The sequence below is a fragment of the Manduca sexta genome, chromosome 23 (assembly GCF_014839805.1).
Source record: "Manduca sexta isolate Smith_Timp_Sample1 chromosome 23, JHU_Msex_v1.0, whole genome shotgun sequence".
In the NCBI taxonomy this organism is placed as follows: domain Eukaryota; kingdom Metazoa; phylum Arthropoda; class Insecta; order Lepidoptera; family Sphingidae; genus Manduca; species Manduca sexta.
Window position 1 is genome coordinate 10,448,603 of NC_051137.1, and position 13,325 is coordinate 10,461,927.

The 13,325-nt window shown below is 35.2% G+C and overlaps 1 protein-coding gene across 4 annotated transcripts in view; it reads left to right on the plus strand.

Annotated features, from left to right (window-relative positions):
• Positions 1-13,325, plus strand: part of LOC115440977 (protein muscleblind) — a 253,444-nt gene that overhangs the window by 128,859 nt on the left and 111,260 nt on the right. The gene's annotated exons all lie outside the window — the stretch shown is intronic.

Sequence of the window (13,325 nt, forward strand, 5' to 3'; positions counted from 1 at the left end):
TTCCCACGGTAATTAGTGTTGTTTTGTAATTGATTTCTAATCGATACCATTGCTAATTAAGTTTGGCGCAACTTTTAAAATTTGTTTATCTTGTAACTTGTGAGATTAAGATCCTATTATAATAAGAAAAAAAATATTAATCGTATTGCGATATCCTGGTTCGGAGTGGAACGAACTGCAAAGACGAAGGTCCGCAGGTTTAATTGTGAATAAATGCACCGTGAGGAAATCTGCATACCTGAGAAGTTCTCTATAAGAATTTTGAGGGTATGGTGAAACCGTGAAATCGACCAATCGGCGCTAGGCAAGCGTGGTGAACTAAGCCTAATAAGGGCTTAAGCCTTTCCGTAGTAGTGGTAGCCCGTGCGCAGCAGTGGGACAGTATAACAGTATACAAGGCTGATATTATTATATATTAATGTCATCAATACTTTACAAGAGCCCATTGTATACTATTCATAATATAGGTGGGCAAATCGTAATATATGCATGAGTATGGTATCCCAAATGGATTCATTCTTAAAGTCCAGAATCCTTGGCATGTCTGTGGCATCCAATAATTATGTAGTAGAGCCACGCTATACGCAGTTACACTTCTATCTACGTAGGTATAATATGAATTAGTAGTAATGACTTTAATGGTCACTTTATACTTATCACTATATCCCTGTTTACTTCAAATTCTTTAAATAAGTATGTATAGTAGGTTTGGACTACGGAAAAACTCGAGACCAGATGTTAAGACACAGTGCCAATTACCTAATTAAGTTTCAAAAGATTAAATAACGTGTAAAGTTTAAAATTGGATTATGTGCCTAGCCAAGAGCACGTCGGGTCGCTCTCCTCAGGGTTCCGCAGTTACGTGAAAAAGTTAGCATGTAACTCGGAAGTAGTAAATAGTAATATAAGTATTAAGTGTTTGTCGGAAAGTACGTTTTTTACATATTTTTTTTTCATGTCGATTTAAATGTACAGTCAGCCATAGAAGTAGCTGAACAAATTCAATATTATAAATCGTCTTCAAACTTTTGCCCGTATCAACCTACGTTTTTTCTTCAATAACTAAACTTCAATAAGTTTACTTTTATTGTATATAGGAAAACAAAATCGATCAAAGTTAATGTGAAGTAGCGTTTTGAAGTTTTAAATTTTGTTTAGATATTTTTCCCGAAATTTAAATTATGCTGCTATTAAACGAGGCGTACTGGGTGTTGCTTATATTAATTTAAAATAAAAAAAATAACTCACTGTTTTGCGGAAATTACGTAAAATGTATTATAAAAAAAAAGGAAACTCTACATCGTATTTTTGCTTCTGATCGAACCAAATAATATTCATTGTTCAACATAGTAATGAAGAATTAACTGTTCTTTGTTTTTATGAGAAATCTTTAAAATATTTGACCCTTTCATCGGAAAGTATAAAAAAAATATTTTTTAACTTACCAAAAAAAAAAGTAGATTTTTTTTTTAGACTTACATTCAATGTAATTATAATATAAAAAATATTTAGGTAACAATTATTCTCGGTTTACTACAAGTACTTGTGTAATTTATTATCTATGTAAAATAGGCTGTTTTTGCGTACATTTCGGTTGGGCCAAATGGCCTTTGTCTTTTAAGGATAAGTCAAATAAAAACAGGTCCTTTGGCAACACAAAGGGGTAAATTTTCACTTTGCATCGACACTCTTTATGGTGTGTACTTAAGGACTATATTAAAATTCCTTTGAACTGGAATCACTACATTTTCCTTGCAAATATTTTAGATAGTTTTATGTGATTTTTAAAATATAAAATAATTATTTTAAATTATAACGCGTGTCTTAATATTCGTGTATATGAGAATTATTTAATTTTAAAATGTTTTTAAATACATTTTGCACAAGGATGAGACAATTTTTTTTCTTGATATACAATTTTTATCAAGAGCATCAACAATTGTTTTAATAGTTAGAAGTGCACACAAAAGAAAAAGAAATTCACGTCGAATTGATAACCTCCTCCCTTTTTTGAAGTCGGTTAAAAAACATACAATACACACCCTTCGAGTTCGAGTGGTTTAATTTAAACACATGATGATTCTGGAAAATCTTTTGGCCAGTTCTATTGAAAAATGCTCTACGCACATGATTTTTCCTGGAAAATTCTTACGGCATTACTGCTTCGTGTGGAGCACCTATAGTTATGTAAGAACGTCTTTAAAGTGTAGAGTATTGTGCCATAGTTGAGCCATCGTCAAGCCAGTTTATAAAGGTGTCGTCCAACAGCGGACGAGGCGAGACGTCGATGCGACGATGGCGGGACGGAAACAATTGTAATTTACTAATTAATATAGAATATGTAGGATAAAGCTGGCGTGCTCAGCGCTTGACTTCACATAAAGTCGAACATCGCCGTCCCTTGACGATTTCTTTTTATAAACAAAAGTCGAGGCAAACATATAAGGTTTAGATGCCGCTTTTCAATTTTTTTTTCCAGTTACTTAATTTTAGTAAAAAAAATTAACAATTGACCAGTTAATACGCTGATAAGTTTTTTTTATATTATTTATAGGTAAAGGAATAATAGGAATAGTGCAAAATATTTAATATTTACAGTATAAGTACCACTCTATACATTAATAAGTCTGTCTGAGACGTATCTAATGGTTGTGCTCGGAAATCTCGAAATGCATATTAATAGAATATGGACATGTCACTTGGTGTTGTGCTTATACCTTTGGTTATATACATAATGGAATATTCGAGTACTTAATATGCATACGGCGCTTTTGATCCAATTCGTAAAATTTTGATTTAAGAGTATAAGTAGAAAACGTTTTACACATTTATATACGTATAGGTATATTTATTTCTTTTTACGTGTTTAAATGATAGAGTTATGTCGATAAACACGTCATTTCTGGTGTAAAAATAATGATTTTGTGATTTATATCTTTGGTTATAACGAATATTCCATCACAAATTGACCCAATCATTAAATGCCTTTTTGTTCAGACTGATAGTTGAAATTATTCTTGCTAGAGGCTGAATTTAAAACCGACATAGAGACAGACATTCAAATGCCCTTTTCCTACTATATGGTATGAAATGCATTTAAACGTAAGATTATTCACGCTAAAATATTATGTACTGTAAAATAAAAACAATTGTTACATAACAATTTATTATAATAGTAATCGTAATCACATTTATTTTATGATTGATTGCGATTGTACGATAAGAATAGTCAGTATAAATGTTATAGCTTCGACTTAAACAAGGGAAAATATAAAAACAAACAAATCTCTACTTTCGTTTTGTTTACATACTTTCCCGCTAGTTTTATATCTTAATCAAAATAAATGTATAGGAAACGATATTTCAGAATCGATGTTGATATAAATATAATTCCTAATATCAAAAGTACCAAAAATAGCACGGAAACGCAACAAAATTTCAGATTAGTAGCAATGTAACCATTGCAAATGTTGACTTTTGTCAAAAATGTCCACCTCGTCGGCCATATTCGGTTTAATGTCGCAATATCGTGAGCATCGGCGGGCAGCCGCGGCCGGTCGCATGCATTTACATACATTAATGCGGACGATGCACATGCATGCGCCTAGCTTCAAATGTGTGTGCGCTGCGAATTAACTGTAATTGAGCCATTCGGACAGCGGCGAGCCTCGCTCTACTGCCTCCACAGTTTCCTCACTCCGACAACACTCTTCATACACCTTCATGTATTGGGAACAATACGAGTCAACATCGTTATTCGTATGGAATTTGTTCACAATTAAAAACGGACCGTTTGTCGTGGCGAACGTCGGCGACGCGTAACCGGCACTGAGACACACCGAGATATCCATCTTCGCCCCTATCTAAAGAAACAGTAGCGTAGGAATTTTGTTATTAGCGTTACTGAAGGGGTAGGTGCGTTTAACGTCGCGCACCTGACTGATTGATAGCACTTCTTTCCACCTCGGGTCGAGCTTGTAATCGAGCCATTAATAAACTTTACTGCCTCCAACTTTATCCTGCGGACTCGTTATTTGCTTAATGAGCCTGCAAACGGCTCTGGTACAAAATACTTCTATTGATTCTTTTTTGTGTATCTGAAATTTTGCATTAACGTTTAGCTGGAAAAGCATTCATAAGCTAACCTTTTTGTGTTCTATATGTTAACAAATATATTTTGTTTTTTTGTTGTCTAAATTTATATTCACCCAAAATAACCTACGATCAGTAGCATAACGGAGGATAAATTATATCCGCGCAGACATAAATAGAGTGCAGAATTATGCTTATTTATTTTCCAAATTATCTGACGGTGGACCGAGCTAATGTCACTCGACGCTTGACAAAGCGACTGTTGGTATGGAGAGGCTTTGCTCGCTGCTATGTAAACGAACAAGGCAAAAAGTAATAAAAGTTTTGTTTATGTTGCAGTTTACAGTTTAAGAGGGAAATTACAATGTCAATAATAGCAGCCTTGACAGGCTCGTGCTTTTAATTTATTGCGGCAACAAATTAAAACTTTCAACAGTACCGTTCATTTCACCGGTCTGTTCATCTAAGTAATTAATTTTACGTCTAGACTCTATTGTAGCGGCGCGGTTTACAGTTTTAACATAAATTATCGGCTATAATCATATCGGATGTTGGGAATATCAGGTTGCCGTGCGGTTGTTTCGACCGGCACTTGTCAACGAGAGGCTTAACACAAAAAACGTGAACGCAAGGCGTGGTGTCGTAAAAAGGGCAAAGCAATAATGGCGGCAGTGTGCTCGCTAGGGTCTGTCGGCACCGCATCGGCGCACGAGCTCGGCCGTTTCCTTCCGCCCGCCCTGATTGAAAGTTGACATTGAACAGCGCGGGGCGGCGCCAGGTACGGGCCTCGCTATTTTTGACCCCGCGACCTATCGCGCCGGCGATCGGCCTCGACAACAACTTGCCAGTTTAACCGCATCAATGCGCCACACTATTTGCAAATATGTATATTATATTATAGCTTATTAATCATTATAGTACCCACATTCTAATAATGTCAGCACAGTATTCAATACAAGTTTAATAATGAGTTCTTTAAAAGTGACATTTATGTTTTATATGTTGTTGCCGTGCTATTTTTAACAATTAATAGTTGTCTTGCTTACCATTCAAATCAAATTATATGAATTAAGACGATGTTGACACCGCCGCCGCGACCGAGCGCACTAGAATTGGGTCAACGCCTACCAACAAAAGGTGCGGCCTCAGATAAGCAACATTTCCCGCCGTCCAGCTGCCACTCGGCCCTCCTAAAACAAAGAACAGTGAAATATATCTCATTTATTTACATTTGCCACGTTTCTTTTTTTCCCGGTGCGCAACCAATGTATAGATAATCATTAGGCATCGTTTACTCGGCGCCCTTTAATGTGTTTGCACGCTCGACAATTTGATACCACGCCTGTTTGCATTGTTACCATTTTGCCTTCTCGATTAGGGTCGCATTCGAGCTCCATATTTATTAGAGCGTACTGTTCAACACGACTTTCATTTTATACGAGTTAAGTGATGTTAAAAAATGAAGGTGAACATTACCCTTCTTCGTGATGAATACTTTTGACTACGATCGAAAGGGACTTTTTTGAGTTTTGACAGGTCGTGCGACACAATCACGTCGTAACTGGATAGTGGCAGTGGCTACGTATAGAAAGCTCGGCGGCGGAAGGACGTGTCACTCGGGGCGGGTTGACGCTTGCCTGCTTTCTGTAGACTGTAGAGCACCACGCTCGCTTCCGACCTACGCTCTGACACCATGTTGGACGTATAACGCACTGGCACAAACCACGCATTAATCCGTGTAATTTAGAGCAGAAAATGAGGAAGTTTAAGCGGTTGCATATTTACGTACTACTATCAATCAGTTTATGAATGTACTTCTAAGAGAGACATGTGAATAATAAAATCGTAATTATATTGGAAGGATTACTTGCGGTTTCTTACGGTTACTTCAAGCGGTTGTAGTAATAACTGTGTGTATCTTGTTGGATACGTTTGCGGTCAAAGACGAAGATACAGCTAGTACTTAGCAATTGCGTCTGCATCTCCTTTTTTCGTGATATATACTGTCTCGCCATCCAACTTATTCAATTTTATAGGCTATATACATTTATTTTAATTCGCTTACGTATTAAAGCCCGCATTACTGTGACAACAAAAATAACCAGTATCTATATATTAATAGATACATATTTTCTATTCACGTTCTATGTCGGTCACTATATTATTTTTATCAATAATATTCTTGCAAACAAATCAATTACATTACATAACTGTAATTTACATTGCTAAAATAAATAACTACATCTTAATTATATAATTCTGTATTCTAGTTCAAGACTTACTATTTTTCAAAGATATGTATTTATTTAATTTTATGTTTGCCGGACTGATTAGCGTGCGTTAATGACAACATTGTGTATACTCTCTGTAAGGCTTTTATTAGATAAATAATGTTTTTAAATGCCAAAGTACGGATATAAAACGATTCTTCGATATGTAAATTGAATAAAAAATTGTAACAGAGATAAGTGGATTAGATTCTCGCAAAGAGAATAATAACGGTCCATATTAGCCTTTGACATGGTCGTACAAGTGTAACAGAATGAAGGATAGTTTATAATTCAACTAGTCTTTTATTGCATACTAAACTTAGTCCGTGGGTACGTATGCGCACGCGCATGACTGTGACATTAAGTCAAGGTCCCAAATTTCTAGCTATTCCCGAAATCCACAGTCAATATTCTATGATCCATTACATCGGTTTCCTTCGTAATGTAAAGAATATTAAGATAACCGCTTTCACAAACTTAGTCATTTGTTTAAAGAAAATACAATAAAATTGTGAGAATGAATTATAATATCCGAGTGATAGTATGGTTTTTAAAAATAGAACCTATCATTTATCAGTTTATTTACTTAGCATTTTATTAATTAAGGTTAAAAAGCTCCACTAACTATATTGACCTCGTATCGGACGCCCTGCGTGTTATAAACCAATTCCTAAACATGTGAATTGAAATGGTACGTGTATAATGGAATTTATGGCGCAAGGAATTTTCATTTTAAATATGCGTTAATTGCATGATGCGGCGCGATCAAATGGCTTGAATCGTTGCTAAGATAATTCACCCCATCAGACAACATATTTACATACAAAACTTTAAAAATACCGTTATCGAGTTTGTCGTCACGGTCTGTAAAGCAGCCGTGAGCTCAGCCACGCCACTAGCTCACTCGGATTTATGAAACTATTTCCATACTATAAATAGTGTTGCAAACTGGTTTTTTAATTACTAAAACGAAAAAGAAAATATAGTTTCTATTAAAAGCGACGTAATGTGTCCGTGACTGTTTCATTTACTTCCGAATTCATCTTAAAAGTTAGTAATCGTAATACAGAGTATTAAAAAATATCATTTTTCTACAACGAACAAATGTTGAAAAATAGAACAATATTAAGATAGTTTATAATAATTCCCAGTCCGTATTAAGTAATACGCAACCGCGATGCGGTTTCTTTTTTATGTCAAATCTTATAACAGACAATGGAGTTTACACATTAGCATAAAATAGAGCGCGATTTATTTATTTTTATTTATGCTAATCTGTGTTGACACAGTACCTATATCTGGAAAACGGCCTAGTATTATGAGGCAGTATATCACGTGCGAAGCGGGTCGGCGGACGGAGCCCGCCGGTGACGTGCTCGGCGCCATAATGTGCTCCATCACGCGACACACCGCCGCCTTTGAGAAATTTATTTGTAACTATAAGTTTGTTTACAGCCTCTGCTTAACACCACCACCACCCCCAGTGTAAAATTTTACAATACTTTACCTTAAATTTTTTAAAATGTCCTAAGGCAATGGCAGTCTTACTTAAAGCTCAATTGATTTTTTCGACCACGTACAATATACTGTTCGTTCATTTGAATTATGAAGGTTATAAGTCTGAATTATGGTAACCGTTCTCTGGCAAGTTTTATGTAACATAATTTAGATGTACGACTTAAGATTTACTTCAAAGGCATGAATAGTGACTAGACTTATTTTGTAATTTAGATACTAAATGAAAATGTAAGCCTCTGTATGTTTTACGTGTGAAATCTATTAGGACGATATTCAGCATAAATGGAAAGGTTTAAGTTAAATTAAACTTGAGAATTGACAAGGAATACATATATTTAATCAACCCCTGAGGTGGTGGACATAAAAGTAAAATATTTTCTTAATTTAAGTTTCACAGTTAGCTTGAAACCTTTTAATAGATACACACTTTTGAAGTAATTCCAAAATAATAAAAAAGATCTAATATTTAAAACAGTATTTGCACAGAATTTTCCTACATCTGAAATGAGAACAGTGTTTTTTCCAATTTAAATGGAATCTTTAAGATTAAGCATTTTTTTAATGAAATAAACATATATTAACATATAAACATCGAATATCTTTAAGATACATGCTAAGCTATAAAACTAATGTATCAAAAATATACGCTATAAAATTGAGAATATTTTTTGAGTTTTGTGGTTGGTTCAAGTTGTTTTTTTTTTTACAATAAAAACAAGATACACGGGACTACGAGGTCAAAGCTACTTTTTGTTATATAACTTAAGGAGTCGAAAGGACGGATATAGCTAGAATATATACATTAATGCACTTAAATGACGAGACAAGCATACTTCTCTTCTGATGGTAAGCGATACGATTACCCATAAACAATTGAAATCCCATATGGAACTTTGAATTACAAAATACTGCGTGACACTCCACTGCGTTCGTCATCCTGAGACGTAAGATTTTAAGTCTCATGAGGACATTAATGGCGAAAAGTGGATGTACTAGTTGCGCCTCTGCCTACCTCTTCGAATATAACTTCATATATAACAAATACATGATTTACAAATAGTTATAGAATAAAAAACCTAATCTGTTTACCTTTTACGGATAATCTGAATTAGTACATAAGTAACTTGTAGATTACTAGCAATCCAACAATAGTTACAATCGCGATAACATTGTACCGGCAGCAGTAAGTAATAACAGTAGTCGTATTGTGACGTGATTGAGATTTCATACGGCCACCGAAGGGGTTGTTACAAAAGTTGTTTACTATTTTATGAGGTAGCACTCCTCATTGTTGTCGCCGTAATGTTCGCATGTACCATAAAACTCTAATGCCTTGACGATACACTAAATCACTAAGTCTCTCCTCCGAGTCTATGAAACTACGTATTACACGCTACATTATTCCCCGCCCTTATTTTATAGTTAAACTTTAAAACCTTGAGTAAAGTTTGACCAAAGACGTAGAGCTCCATTGACTAGTTTTGCATTAATATTATCGTGTACTAGGTAACAGGTTTGTTCGGGGCTACGTCTGTAAATTCAACTGTGGAACTGAATAGCTCCGGACCATCGCAAAATGACAATTTCATTTTTCCCGACAACATGAGCAATATCAGTCTATTTACGTTTTGAAAACTTTTTGTGCTCCATATATTCGGGCAAATAGTTTTATGTCGACCATTTTGACTTTTATTTTATTTTTCGTTTATTTTCCCTTGCGCGGCCGTAAAACGTACCTGGTCTCGGTAGCGAGGATAACGGAGCGGGCTCACAAAAAATTTATTATTGAGTCCTTTCCACCCGGCCTCCATCGACAGACATTGCGAAGGCGAAAGTTATGAATGACACATGTTTTGAAATATTACCTGCACTGAACCGCTTCCTGAGAAGAAATTTCATAGGATGAGAAGTTTATTTGTCGTGAAATATGTGGGAATTTTATGAGAGCGGGCGACTTTTACAGTGTCGCGGATCAAACAATTTTCTTACTTTTCGGTCTACGCTGCAGAATAATACGGCCGAAAAGTGTATTCGGGGTAATACAATAAAAGTATGAACTGCGACAAATTGGATTAGAAAAGTTTGTTTTTATTTGGTCTTTTAGTACTCTGACGCCGCGAATATTTGAATAAGACGCGAATCGTAAAAATATGGAGAATTAAACATAGCTTTACAAATATTCTTGGTTTTATTGGAGTAAAGGCTGTGACAAATAACTTTAAACGAATCACATTAATAAAAAATCATATTTACAAAAAGAATAATTAAATTTTATTAATATTTGCAACATCTTCAAATAAATTATTTAAATCTAAATCGTAGCTGAATAATTCAATTGAAAACTTTCCTCAAACAAAATATAGACGTAAAACACCAAATTAATCGAATCCCAAAGCCACAGTCAAGTGAGTGGAAATATAACAACTGTCAATGAAGCCAAACGAGCGCCGGGCGCCGTATTCATTGCACAAAACAATGCTTTATCGATGTGATATTTCACATGCTTTTTCAAATATGCATTTTAATTTAATCCTGATATATTTCGCTACGTTTTTACTACGATTCGATTGTGTGGTGATCTCTATTTTAATACCTTTGTATCCACCACGAATCTAGGTAAATGTGTTTCTGCTATCAGGAATATAATGTTAATAGTGGAACGTTTATATTCTTTTCTCGTTAAAAATATAACAGATCAAAGTTCACAAGTAAATCATTGTGTCAAGCCATATCTCATAAATTAACTAGAGGCAAATTGCAATGCTTGAGACAGCTCAATGGTCTTATAGTCATCCTGACTTCGACATCTGTCCGGTCCATGTATACTTGATCCTATAGTACGTTGAATGGATCTAGGATAAGCCCAGTGGTATGTACGACTAAATACTGCAAACGTATGATAATTCCGGTGAATGTAAATGTGCTGAAAATATTTCAAATACCCGGAAAAATGTTGAAGTTGTCATAGGGTTGGCAAAATTATTATGCAATAATATAAGTATAGTGTTTTACTATTTTCAGACGTATATATTATAAGGTTAAGTACAATTTTCTATTGTATAACAGAAATCACGAAAGATTTAAATGTTTACAGACGAAAAACTGACATTAGTAGGGTAAATGAACCTTGGGTTTCAATTATAATGACACGCAGACAGTGAATAATTTTATGATTAACAACTTATTGAAAAACAGTTTTAAAACTACATACTCTATTTAGATTTTCTCGAAGATGACAACCCTAGGCATGTTACAACCCTGTCATCTCTCGCTGGGCGATTCGTTGTCGGTGGAAATTAGCGAAAACTCGCATCGCTCCGAGTCTCTGTTTTATTCAGACCCCTGGGAGCCGTGACACAATGAACAGAAATTGTTGTATGGTATGCGGATATTTTGTTGTGTTTTTTTTCCGAGTCATGGAAATTTGCGAGTATCGCGCACCACCTGCCGCGGACACATTCCACCAACTATTTTTAAACCGCGCTACTATTATGAAGCTTTTTTTCTAAAAGAAAGAGAAACCATTTTCACTCTTACTTCAGGTGGGAGAATTTAGTTACTCTTACGGTATGCAATCTGTTTATTATAATGTGTAGTATCATTAAATATCTCGTTTACTACAAAATGTTCTTACCCATGTGCCGCTTTTAGTTAAAATGTCAGCCATCAGCTGAGGTGGGATTGGGACATTTATAAAGACAAGGGTCGCTTCCCAGTCACCGAAATAACATAATGTGCTTATAAATGGCGTGCTATCTCTACAATTAAATATATATACAATATAAAGGGCTTTTTATTACGCATAACGCTTCGTTGAATATAAGTAATTAAGTTTGCATGACGAAATATGCAATTACAAAATATAGGTTTAGCACATTCACCCTAATGACCCGCCCGGTCGCTATAAAACATTAATTATCTAAAAAAGTTGTTTATTCCAAACACGAAACCGCACTGTCCACTTTTACTTTTATCAGTGGACAAGATCAGCATATGTTGATTATATTGATCCACAGCGTGCAGACGGTGCAATCATGCTATATCCAAAACTGGTTATCATACGCACAATCGGTATTTTTCCCTACCACAGTTCCACAGCGGCGGTCTGAGTCACCAACGTACGATTCGCGGAATTGCTTTAACCCTCCGGCAGGGGTTGCTTTCGCTAATGACCGGCGGACAACGACCGTCCTTCGAAATGCACCCGACACTGTGTTCGATATTGTACCCTCTAAACCATAACACTAAACTCCAAATCGGCGAACCCGACGGCGCCATTCTGCAATTCAGTGCGTGTTTATATGCAGCTTTCAATCGGCAACGTTATTTTGATAAATATGCATGAAGTAGCGAAACCATCGGCGCGAGTAACATAAAACGCCATCGTGAAAATTTAATGACTTTTCCTGGTAGTCGCGTAATGAGTCATATCCGTCGAAGGGTTAATTTTAACGCGATATCGCTACGTAAAATCATCAATTTCCCATATTTTAAAAACGTTGCAATAAATCTGCGATTTTTAAACTTGAACTACACCCCTTGGCCAAAATTATTCACCATTGTTGACTTATTCCTAACAATAATCTCATTTAAATACACGTTTATCTTAGTCATACCCTTGAGTATCTCACTTGAAGGCCTCAAAAGAATAAAAATAAACTTTGACATGAGTCATTGTATGTTTGAATAAAGTTTATACATTGCATTGGTTTATTGCATCGTTTGTGCATCAGTGCTCCAGTTTCGAATGTGGCTCGCTTTTTGCTTAAGTTTATAGCGCCGCAAATACATCACTTTATCTAACCATTAGGCATACGCTCATGTATCTTAGCTTGTTCGGAATTATCTAGATGCCGTCAAGAAAGTACATGTCTGCAACAGTAATGAGATTCTCTATTTTGCAGTTTATTTATTATACCTGCTATGGAAGCATTGATTAGAAAAGCTGATTATAATGCCTTTGTACTGTGTTTAACCGAACGACACTCCGAGATAAATTTATTGTTAATATTGTACGGCTCTTGTATCAATACACAGTGTTACTACAACTAACATAGCATATTGTTGTTCTTTGATTTATTGTACTTAACGATTTCTCGTGAAATGAAGCTTCAGAAGGGCAAATTTACTTTTAAATCCAAAAAATCTAGATATTTAACTTTAAGTAACCAAGATTTTAAATTGATTTTGATACTATAAGGGACAGGCTCAGCAAAAACAAAAAAAATCAAATTTAAAAAAATAATGCCTCGGCGGGAAAAACTAGGCGATTAGTTACACTGAATAAAATAAATATATTTATTTACAATTGTTTTTAAATGTTATCCAAAACTCACAATCGCCGTTCCTTTATTTAAAACATATCAAAATAATATAATTAAGTATTTGCGTTAATTTTTAAACTCGTGCACCTAAGCTGTATTGATAGCGGTTTGTGTTACCGGT